Here is an 11,362-nt window from a genome sequence, read left to right on the forward strand (position 1 = left end):
GGCAGACTAGCTGCCTAGAGGAGAGCTCGCTCCCAAGTTAACTGCGGAGGAAAAGCCGGGAACGCTTTCTGCCCGCCTGAGTTTTGCCAGGATGGTTCGGCTCCAGCTCCGGGCAGCCGCCCCCGCGCAGCGCGGCGGTCGCTACCGCGCACCAGGGGAAGGCTCCGGTGCGGCTTCCCGCGAAGGCGCAGCTCCCTCGCCGCAAAGGGGCTGAAACCAGCCCAAACGCCCGCGGCGGCGCTTCGGTGCGGCCGGGCAGCGAGGCGGGGGGGGGCCGCTCGGCGCGCACCCCTCGGCGGGGCCGCCAGCCGGCGCTTTGGGCGGCCGGTCCGAGGCGGCGGGGAGGGGGGTTATTCCGGGGCCATTTAAGCAGTTCGCGGGGGCTCGCAAACGCAGCGCTCCGCCGGCGCGCAGCCCCGAGCCCCGCGGGCCGCGGCCGCCCAGCGCTCCCCGCCGAGGGGACGCGCAGCCCGGCCCTCCGCAGCCCCCCGCGGAAACCCGCGGAGCGCCCCCGCGGCGGGGCTTGCGCGGCAGCGCGGGCTGCAAGCGAAAAGTTATGCGCGCCCGCGGGAGCCGGCGGGCGCTGCGCGGCCCCCCCCCCCCCCGGCTGCCCGGGCCGCGCCGCCCCGCGGCCGCCCGCGCAGCGCCCCGCGCTCTCCTGCCCGCCTCGCCTGGCTGCGAGCGGTCCCCTCCTTTCCTCATTCATTCCCAGTTCTGTCCCTCTCCTCCTCTTCTTGTCGCCCCCCCGCCCGGGCCCGGGGAAGAGCGGCGCGGAGCGGCGCTTACCTGGGCGGGGCGGGGCGGGGGGCGCGCGGGGCCCCGCGGGGCGGGCGCGGCTGCCCGCGGTGCCGAGGTGCGCGGCCGCCCGCAGCAGCCCGCGGCCGCAGCATTGAGCGTCAGCGGCCGGGAGCCGGGCGGGCGCCGCGCAAGATCCCACCCCCCAAACCTGCGCCGTGCGCGGGGGGCGGGCGCGGGGCCGCGGGGGAGCCGCCGCCCCGCGCCCTCCCCCGCGCGGCCCTGCGCGCTGCCGGGGCCGCTCTGGCCGCGGGGGTGCGGGCGGCCCCGCCTCGGTGCCGAAGGTCTGGACCCCCCCCCCCCCGCCCCCGCTTATGTTTTCCGTTTTGACTCGGGAGGTTTCGGGTGGAGGCGCGTTGCCGTGTTTGCGCCCCGAGGCTGCGGCGGCCGGCGGGTCCCCTCGGGGCAGGAGCTTCCCACCTCTCTCCTTCCCCCCTCTTCAGCAGCCCCAGGCCCGCGGGCAGGAGACCCCAGGCTCCTAAATTACAGCTCTGGGCTTTTTTTCTTTCTTCCCCCCCCCCCCTTCTCTCCCCCGTGTCCGTGTTGGCCTCCGGCACTCACCCCCGCCCCGGCCCCCCGGCCCCCGGGAAGCGCATCCCGCTCGCCCTCGGCCTCTCAGGGCTCCTTCGCTCCGGACCCTCCCGTCCCCGTCCTGATCCCCCTGGCGGAGAGGGGCTCGCTCGGGGAGAGCGGAGGGCCAGCCGGGCGCCGGGCCTCGGCGCGGGGGCCGACGTCCGCAGCTGGGACGTCTCTCGGGGAGGCTCGTGAGGGCCCTCGCTACGCCTCGTGCCTACTGCAACGTGCGTAACTGCCTCGGCAGTCGGAGTCCAGGCTTAATAAGCAAAGTAATGTAAAGGTGTAAAGACAAGGAAAAAAATGTATTTGAAGCTGCAGGAAAGCCCTACCTGTCTGTCTTGGGGTCTGCTAGCAGCAAGCGCTCCTATATGACTGTGCAGAAAGTGCCTGTCGGTGCAGAGGGTACGCGGCCTTAACTGCGCGTCCCCTGGGTTTTGGGGGATTAAGTGAAACCCTTATTATGTTTAATTATCCCTAGTGTTGCTCTCTGTGCTTGCTGCCTTGCTTTATGGTTTAATAAACCGCGCGCCGATATAAACGGAATGACAATTGACAGGAGCGCGGGTTGGAGTCGCCTTTATCGCCGTTCGCGGGTTCGCAGTCCGCCCGCCTCGAGTTGCAACTCGCAGCGCCTCCTGCCAGAGCTGCTGCCGGCTCGGGAGGGCGCCGGGCAGCGGCCGAGCCAGCGGAGCCCGGCCGGGCCGCCGCCTCCAGCCGCCCGGGCCCGGGGCCGCCGTCCCGCGCAGCCGCGCTCGGCTCGCGTGGCGCGCGGCGGCCCGAGGCACCTCCGCTGCTCGGCGCGGCCGCGGCTGCTCTGCCTCCTTCCTAGTGAACGTTTAACTTTGCATCCAAGCGTGAAAGCAGGATCTAGCCGAATCCCCCTTTGTTATGAAACGTTATATAAATGTTATTTATTATTCGCCTAATCTCATTCTGATTTATACAATAGCGGAGACCACTCAGTAATCCAAAATAAATATATTTCAAGTTTAGCTCCAAGTGTTTTCAATTTGGGAGTGCCTGTGTCTCCAAGGTCACCTCATAAATCCTGGCACCGTGGCACGGCGCTGCCAATCTGTGCGGGCCATAATAACTCTTAAGGGAAATCAGCGCTGAAAACGCTTCCGAATTTTTCAGAAGGAGCCTGCGTAGAATACATCATCATAACCCACCTAAGCATGCAACGGCCTTCCAAACCCCAGCGAAAAACCGCCGCTGCCCTCGACCGGGTGGCCACCAAAAGCAGATAGGAAGTGAAAGGTAAAAGCACAGAACTGCTGCGCGCGGACAGATGGCTGCGCTTAAAAAGCCTTTCGGTCGTGCCCACCTTCTCGGCATACATTATCGCGCGCCACTGCGTGAACAAGCAACGGGCTCAGCTGCCTTTTTCTCGCAACAAATCCACAAGTACGGCCAAAGGTAGAAGAGTCACAAACCAGAGACGCCGATTTAGAATTCAGACGTATTCCTTTTAGCAAATCGTCTAAAATGCTTCATAAATCCAGCAAGAAAAATTGCCGCGCAGGGTTCCCAGATCACTTGTAATAACACAGCTCACCCTTGGCACGCAGCCTTGCGGAGCGACCTTCGGGCGCGCGCCGCTCCGCAGCTGCGTCGGGGACTGCCGCCCGGGGCGTTACTGCCGGAGCACCACGACGACGGTCAGCACGGTAATATTAAGTACATACAAACAAACTCTTTAATTGCCATGAAGGCTGCCGCCCGCGCCTGCCGGCGCAGCCAGGCAGGAGGCAGAAGCGGCCCCGAGGGGCGGCGGCGCGGACACCCGCTCCCGGCCGGCCCGCAGGCGAAGCGGAGCCGCGCGCGGCGCAGCACCTCGCGGGGACTCGGCCATGGTTTGGGGGCTGGACTCCCAGCCTGGCCTGGCAGAGGCTCCCTCGCTTCGCCCGCGGTTTGGGTACACCTTGGAAAGGGTTCGGGCGCCGCTTGACTAATACAGCAAGACTTCGTTAAGCGACTCTGCCTTAAATGGCTGCTACAAAACGTCTCCTCGGTTTACGCCGCAGTTCTGTCTGACCTTTAATTAAAATACCAAGACCGTCTTTACAAGGCGATGGCTGCTTGCTACGTCCTTTGAGGGGCCGTTGCAGTGTAGGACTGTTTGTATCCCAGTGATACCTGAGCGCTCCGGCGTGCAAGTTTTGCAGAAATTTACCTTTCGTTTTAACCGTCGCCTGCCTTACATCCTAGGAGCTGCATTTCAAGACAACAGATCAAATTTTCCCCTCGAAACACAAATCCACGAGAACAGCCATTTCTTTGCACGTGGGTTTATTTAGCTAGCTCAGTTCAGGCTTTAAACCCGTTTCAGTGAGCTCTGCTATAAGCAGGGACTACATTTTGTCTGTATAACTCACCCGATAACTGGTTAAGCTTCACATCCTTAAACGTTTTCCGCAGTTCTAGTAAGACAAGTTATAATGAATATCCCATGCTGCTGGCCACAACCACTTGATTTGTTATAAATAAGTAATTACAAACTCTTAAAAGGAGACTGCAGCCCAAATAGTCATTTTTAAGGAGCTAAAAAGAGAAAAGACAAATCAACAACTAGTTGAGACTTACTTGCAGTGCATTCTGTACCTAGTCCCAAGTCCACGTACAAGTGACAACACAGTTTTGCTTTTTAAAGACTGTCAAACCACAGTAGTGGGAGAATAAAGCTTTTAGACAAAGTTTAAGTGATTTTAGTGCTGGGGACAGGTGGTAGCTTGGTGGCCTTGGGGGCTGGTGTCCTACCAGGCAGCAGGAAGAAACAGAAGCAGAACCTCCGTGTTTTGCCAGCAGGACCCAGCGCTTGTTTCAGAAGCCATCGCTCGGGGCTGCAAGGTGAGACTTACTCCAAACTGCCTGAACCTTTGGCCTCTCTGCTGAGGTTCCAGCCAAAAAAGCCAGCTAGTGCCAAATTCATTGAAGCGTTTTGAAAAGGTGGACCTTCAGGCCTAAACAAAACAGTTGGGAAACAAAGAGCTGCAAAGTCTACAAACTCAGTGCCAGCAAATACTCTTCAGATGCTAACTTCAAAGACGCTACTGTCCAAGGATAAAATACAGTGTTAGGCTTTTCAAAATGCAAATTTTTGGAAGACTCTTAATTTTCTTAGCGTAATTCTACATTCTTTAATTCAATAAAGCCTCTGGAGGACACTGGCAATTCTGCCTGATTCAAGGAGCACAGGAATGGATCTAAAAATTATAGCTGGAAAAGAAAGTCTTCTGTAGTCTAAAGAGCTCAGCTTAAGTAGCATCTGAGTCCAGATTCTTTCTCTGCTGTTCACTGGGCTTCTTGTATCCAAACTCTCCCTGAACCCTTGTAACAATGCTTTGAGGCGCACGCTTCCTAATCACGTTTGATTGTAAAGCGCATTTCTACGACCAAATTTCCGAATCATGAAATTCAGGATTTTTGAATGAAAATGATGTAATTCTCAAATGGAATAACTATAATTTATAGCTTTAAATTAAGGCCCTGAGTTACAAAGCCCAAGAACTTAACATAGAAAAAGCAGAACAGGAAAACTCTGAAGCTTCTCAGTCTAATAGTTATAAATTATTTTCTGTCATGATTAAGAGTCCACGATGACATCCTCCACTATGTTTCAGCAGGTAAAGAAAAACATTAATATAAAGTTCATTATCTGCTGTGAATTTTTTGGACTAGATCTAGAATGCAATAACGGAAATATTTTAGTATTTAAAAGAAAAGCTCACCAGCATTTCTAAATCATCACAGAAGGGAAGTTTTGAATGATACAACCTTAATAATACATACGCTAAAAATGTCAAAAATAAATACCTTTAAAACACATACACAAAATTCAGAGTGTGTTGCCACGATAAGGTGCTGACATTTACAAATGCCATGTGGTTAGCATGTGAAGAAAAGCTACGCATTCATTGTAAGACCTATTAGTCATCCATCACCTGATAAACATACAGCGTGGTACCATCCCCTTTCAAAGTCTTAACGAAGACAGTTGTGGGCGCTGATTACTCAAACATTTCTTTGGATCCGTTAGTTAGAATTTTTGATAGTAACGAGTTTGTGCACCACTTGTTTCTTGTTAAAGAAAACAATGCACACTGACTAATACCGCGGGTCCAAAAGACTGTAAGAGTGGACTGAGAAGAGAGGTATCGACCACCAGCCGAGAGATGTCATGATTCTTCTTCCAAAGGTAGTTGAGACCTACAGGCATGGCCAAACGGTCACTGAAAACCTTTGTATTCAGCCCTCAGGGGCTGAACCTGCGCTCTTAGCTTCATGAGTGAAACCTTCCAGCTGTTCAAAGCTCCTCTGATCTCACCATGCCTCGGCACGATCCTCCATGAATCCAACGGGGTGAGCAGGGGAAAAGTGGCAGCTTTTCTTTCCAGAGAAGCCTAGCTAGGGAGATAGGGTCTCCAAGCCAAGGAAAATGTTAAGTATCCAGAGAAAAGTCAACCCAAAGCACTTAGAGTTAATGTCAGAGGACAAGAATTATCTTACCAAATCAAACATTTGGTCTTTCTTATCTAACATCTTGCCTCAAATTATGATTGTCATGAGATGTGCCAGGGAAAGGAGCAAGAAATCCCTCTTTCCTGTAGGAAACAGAACAGCTGAACATCCTAAAGCACGACATTTAATACTTTTGAAGAACTGTATATCATTAGACATCCCTCTCATGAATCTGATTGCCATCAGCATCATAATTGCACTGAGGAGTGCAAGAACTGTTGTGCATGGCTGCCAACTGCTCATTTTCAGTGAACAAGTTATATTCCCACCACCAAATGCAGGAACTATAACTAACACTTTTGTACTGGCGCTTGAACTATTGACGTATGCGTCTCCTGTCAACACATGCAGCCCTGCATCCTTTCACAAACACAGGCTCCAATTTCAGAGCAGCAGCATGGGCCCTAACGTAGCTCTCACACAAGTCAACTCGGGAGTTTTCACTGATTTAGGGATACAGGACTGAAGTCATATGTAGCTAAAACCCCTTCAAAATACTGAAGACTCTTCTCAGTAATGAGCACTGGAAAGCCTTTAAGACTTTCCCTAGAATGGGAGCCACAGAGACAATTTTGAGCAAGACATAGTCTATTGTTAGTGTACAGATAAGGAAGGACAAAAATAGAACTGTATTAATTTCAGCACAAAAATACAGGGAAAAACATATTTGTGCCAAGAAAAAAGAAAGTAATAAAAAAATTTATTTGAAAGGTTTCTATAGAGGCCATTAAAAACAGCAAAGAGAGGGGGGAAAAAAGAGTAGATGAAAACATCTCTCTGCAGCTCATGAATAACAAATAAACTTTATTCCAGTAATGATATGGTACAGTTTTATTTGAAGAGTAGCAACCTGCCAATATTAAAGATAAAGACAAATATTTTTATAACTGTTAGAAGAACAAAAACAAAGCTGATGCTTTTTTTTTTTTAATTGAAACAATTATTTTTCCCTAGGACAGTTGGGTACATTCAACAGATAAGTTATTAACCGTCACTTTTGAATTTTAGCTTCATATTGTAGTTACCAACACACTGACTCTGCATATATAATTTCCTTAAAAGGATCATATTATTATGGAAGTCATGTTAGCGCTATGTGAACATACATATTTTTGTCGTTATCTGAAAATAATATCCTGAATTGGATACATCCTGTGGGAGAAAACAAAACTAAACCACTTTGGTCCAAATGTATTTATGATATTAAAGTAAACACAGAAAGAGGTTTCGCGTATATGATGAAGCCACAAAAAAAGTCAAATCAGTGCTAACATACTGCAGAGTATTCAAAACGCCGTACCATCAATACCATGAGACATCCAGAGGTTGCCAAGCAATGGATTGTTTAATGTGACTAATAATCCATATATTCATATCTTCTAAACTTAAAAGTACCACTGCAAATACTTCACCTGGGAGAAATTATTTTTGCTTTTGGGATTATATCAAAAGGAACAGTTGTGGAGCTGTTATATAAACCCAAATCAGAATGTAGTAATTGTATCTTCTGCTGCAGTTGCCTGACGGTGGGTACGTACTATCAGATATGCTGAAATCTATGTAATGAATAATTACAAAAATAAGTAGTGCTGTAACCACAGATCTCATTACAATTATCTTCAATTCTGCCCCACAAAACATGTTACAATCTAAGTAACGCATAAAAACTGACATTAAAAAACAGAGACCCCAAGACATGAAATGATTTGCCCTGTACAGAGAAAAAAGTATTAAAGAACCAGGAGCCGGTTCTTCCTGTTCCCGGTTCAGGGTCTCAGGAACAAGGCTCTGAAGCCACAGATGCTGCCACCACCCGTTGTGGTCTCTTCTCCTACTGACTTCCCTGCTACTCCAGAGCAGTATTTTGCAGATGCCATTTCTTCCCAGAAAACATTGGTTCCAGTTGTTCCTGCTCTTCTCCAGAAGAAGGGACAAAGAGGAACAGCCCAGACGTTCTAAACTCCCTGCTCCGATCTTCACTGAGAATACCACATCTTTGTGGATCTGGTCCTGACACAACCTCACGCACACCCCGGGGAACTCAGTCTGATGACACCTGGGTGGGTTGAGAGGGCTTTAGCCAAAAAATTGCCAAGGCCACCGTGTCTGTAGCAGGTAGTGCAAGTGCTTTCAAGCAGAATTCTCATTTCTGGAGATAAGCCCAAGTTTTTGGTGTGGTTGTTTTCACCTGCACTGAGAGTATTTATAAGGTGAGGCTTTGCTACTGAAATGAAGGCTTTCAGGAGGCCTCTGTCTTCAGAAGAAAGGAGCCAACAGAAGAAAAACCTTTTGCAGCAGTATCAGGGAGTGCATTAGTGTTAACTGATGTACGCAAATGGTGCTGAATTTTGCTTCTGTGTATTCTGCAAGCTTTATGGAGCTTCCTGTAGTGACAGAGCAGCTGATCGTTCATTAAAAGGAAACAGAAGAAAAGGATGGCTGGAATCTTTCAAAAGCTAAGCGTTTTTTTGTAAAGAATGGATTTAGCTCTGTCAAAGGAAAGGCGAGTGAACCATTTGAAACCCTAAGGAAATGCTTACTCCTTCCTTTGCGATGCTGGGATGTTCCACTAAGGCTTACATTATTAAGAGTCTTCCAATGGATTTATGAACAGAAGATTACGTTCTTAATGCTGCTTCTCAGAAACTGAGTGAATAATTCAAGGCACACCAATATACTACGGAAAACAGAAAAGTACCTTACAGCTTGATACCTTACAAAGAAAGTGAGCCTCAAGCATGGACTCAAGCTATATAAACCTGATATATGTAGCATAAAGGCCACTGTATATGAGGCAGCAGTATAAAGTCATGTAGTATAAAGCACTGAACAGGAGCTATAGAATAGGTAAATAATTGTTTCGCAGAAATGCACATGTATAACTTAAGATTTATAATGCTGCCCATGGAAAACATAGTAGTTGGACCATTAATAAGATCCTTTTGTGCTTCATATTGACAGATTTAGAGCATCTGCTCATCAGAAGCCAAAGAAATTAGAGCTATAGCCCAGGGCAATGAGTCAGCCACCAGAGGAAGTTCATCTTAGTGTCAAGAGGAGAAAGGAGCAGCAGTTGGAAGCTGCCTCTTTAAATACCTACACTATACCCTTGTAACATTGTCTTTTCCCTTTAGAAGAATGTCCTTGGCAAATGAGAATAGGCTTTCATCATATCTACTAGGAGAGAAAGAAGCCATATTACATATTAGAGATATTTGAAACAGAGAACAGCAATACTCTTCTGGGTCTGACACTAGAGAGCTGCTGAAATTGTGGGTGGTATGAGGAAAATAAAAATGGGAGAGGTTTGATTGCTGATTATTATACACAGCTCAATTTTTTGTCAAGTGAACAATAAATCAGTTCTCCCTACACATGACTTCCCATTAAGGTGTGAGAAGAGGCCTGTATCCAAATGACCAGGTGGAGGTAGATGCCATTCAGGATCAAAGCTAAGACATTAAAAGAGAGGAAACCTTATGATCACTAAGACACTGTACTGAGCTCTTCAGGGAAATACCTCTGCCTTTCTCTCCCCGTCTCCGTCTCTCAGAAGCCTGCATCACTGAGCCTTTATGTTTCACCCTGGAGGCTGATAACTGACCTCCGTCTCCACTCGGAGAAAAAGAGCTCGACTCAGAAATCCAGAAGATGTGCTGAGCTTTGGCTTTGCACCTGGAGGCAAACAAAGAGAGAGCGTTTGCTGAAGAGTTGAGTATGTTTCCAGGAGGTATGAGCAAACGCCGACTGATGGTAGAATCAGAGAGAATTTGGAGCTGATACAAGAATGCAATGAGCCAGCAAACAAATCCCTGTGAAAACATCTCATCAAGGTTCGTAATTTAATTGTAAAATGGGGACTGGTGTTGATTTGCCCATCTGTCCCCTGTGAACATTTCTTATTCCCAAAGAAGTCGGCTTCTCAGAATGCTAATCCAATGACATTTTCATCAGAGCCATCATCTGTCCAATCAGCCTCAAAATGCCTATGTGCCTGCTCAGCTCTTCATGTGATAGGTGTACACTAGAGACCAGACTTGTGGTGCCACAAGCCTTTTGTGAGAGCTGAAGGTGCTCAGGATCTCCCAAAACTTGGGCTAGGCTTTCCTGTGCCACGTCAGCCTAGCAATGAAGAAGATAATATTAAGGTACTGGTCATAAACTTTCTGCCTCAGAGACTTGGTGCTTGTGGGACTCAGTGTTTACACAGATCTGCTAGGAAGGTTCCTCGCTAGATTTTACACCCATTAAAGCCAGCATGAGCAAAGAGGAGCGGTGCCATCTGTATTCCCCACCTTCCACATAACCTCTACAGGAGGAGAAAAGACAGTGTGAGAGCGCAGAGCTGAGCCATCCGTACCAGGAAGGAGTCCTCCCTTCTCAGACAGGCAGATCTTGACATGTGACTCAATAGGACAGTTAAAAATGATCCCTGGATGATGTTCCCAAAGGCAGCAAAGGTGAAGAGTATGTCTCTTCTGCTGTTCTGCGGCTACCTGCTGCCTTGTCTTTATTTTAAATTACAGCTGGTAAGTAAAGAGAAAGAAGAAGCAAAAGAATCCTGTAAGAGCAAAGGATTATAGTCTTTTCTGTGCTATGGAGTGATCCAGCTAATTTAACTATGTGGAAATGTACTGTGCTTGCTGCAAGTTACTTTGCTGCGTGCTCTGTTTAACCGTATGTGGTTTGTCTCACTACTGTCTTTGTTTCTGCGTTATTTTTAGTTCTGAAGAAAGTTCAGCAATTAGCTGCTCTCTTACTGTGGTTGCTCTCTACCAGACTTTTGCAGGTTGCCTTCCTTTTCTGCGTTAAGTGTAAGAGGAGCTGCTGCCTGGCCAGGCTTACTTTGTGCCGTTCAGTCAGCAGTGTGGGGCTATTTGATTACTGACCTATTTGCCAACACCAGCCTCCTGTGCATGTTTGGGTACTTCTGAACACTCTTAATTGTGCTTTACCCACTGGAGCTCTGCTGCATATTTAGCCCACAACTGCAACAATGGCTCTCTTTAAAAATTACCATTTGCTGCTCAGTGGTATTTGTGTGGATAAATTCAATAATTATGAATTTTCTACCGTGAATTTACAAGAATCAAGTAGAGGTAAAAATTATTCAAAATTATACCTGAATGTTAATTCAGTGCTGTTTAAAATAGGGGCAAATTTTGCTTTGTTGCACAATCACACCTCTTAAGCTTTCCAAAAGTCTCAGAAGATCTATCCCATGCATCAGCTCTCATGCATTAAGCGTAGCACGTGTACATCTAAGCACGTTTATGTAGGCTGCAGTCAAGCTGAGTAGCTGGATATTTGTTTAAAGCTTTAGCAATATTCATGACATTCTTATTTAAAGTCAACTCCCCTTTGATTTTACAGGCAATTATGGCTCAGTTAGGGCTTTCGGATCAGCCTGGCTTTCCTTCCTCCCTCTCTCCGCTTTTTTTTTTTTTAACTCCTGCATGTTAATCTGCTG

At 48.5% G+C, this 11,362-nt stretch overlaps 1 protein-coding gene across 2 annotated transcripts in view; it reads right to left on the reverse strand.

Annotated features, from left to right (window-relative positions):
- LOC104153249 (contactin-4) overlaps positions 1 to 801 on the reverse strand; it is a 382,470-nt gene extending 381,669 nt beyond the window's left edge. For both annotated transcript variants that reach the window (XM_068907166.1, XM_068907164.1), the window contains exon 1: positions 787 to 801. The gene's annotated coding sequence lies outside the window, so the exon portion shown is untranslated. The remainder of the gene's footprint in view (positions 1 to 786) is intronic.
- Positions 802 to 11,362: the final 10,561 nt, after the last annotated feature.

The sequence above is a fragment of the Struthio camelus genome, chromosome 14, assembly GCF_040807025.1.
Source record: "Struthio camelus isolate bStrCam1 chromosome 14, bStrCam1.hap1, whole genome shotgun sequence".
NCBI lineage: Eukaryota > Metazoa > Chordata > Aves > Struthioniformes > Struthionidae > Struthio > Struthio camelus.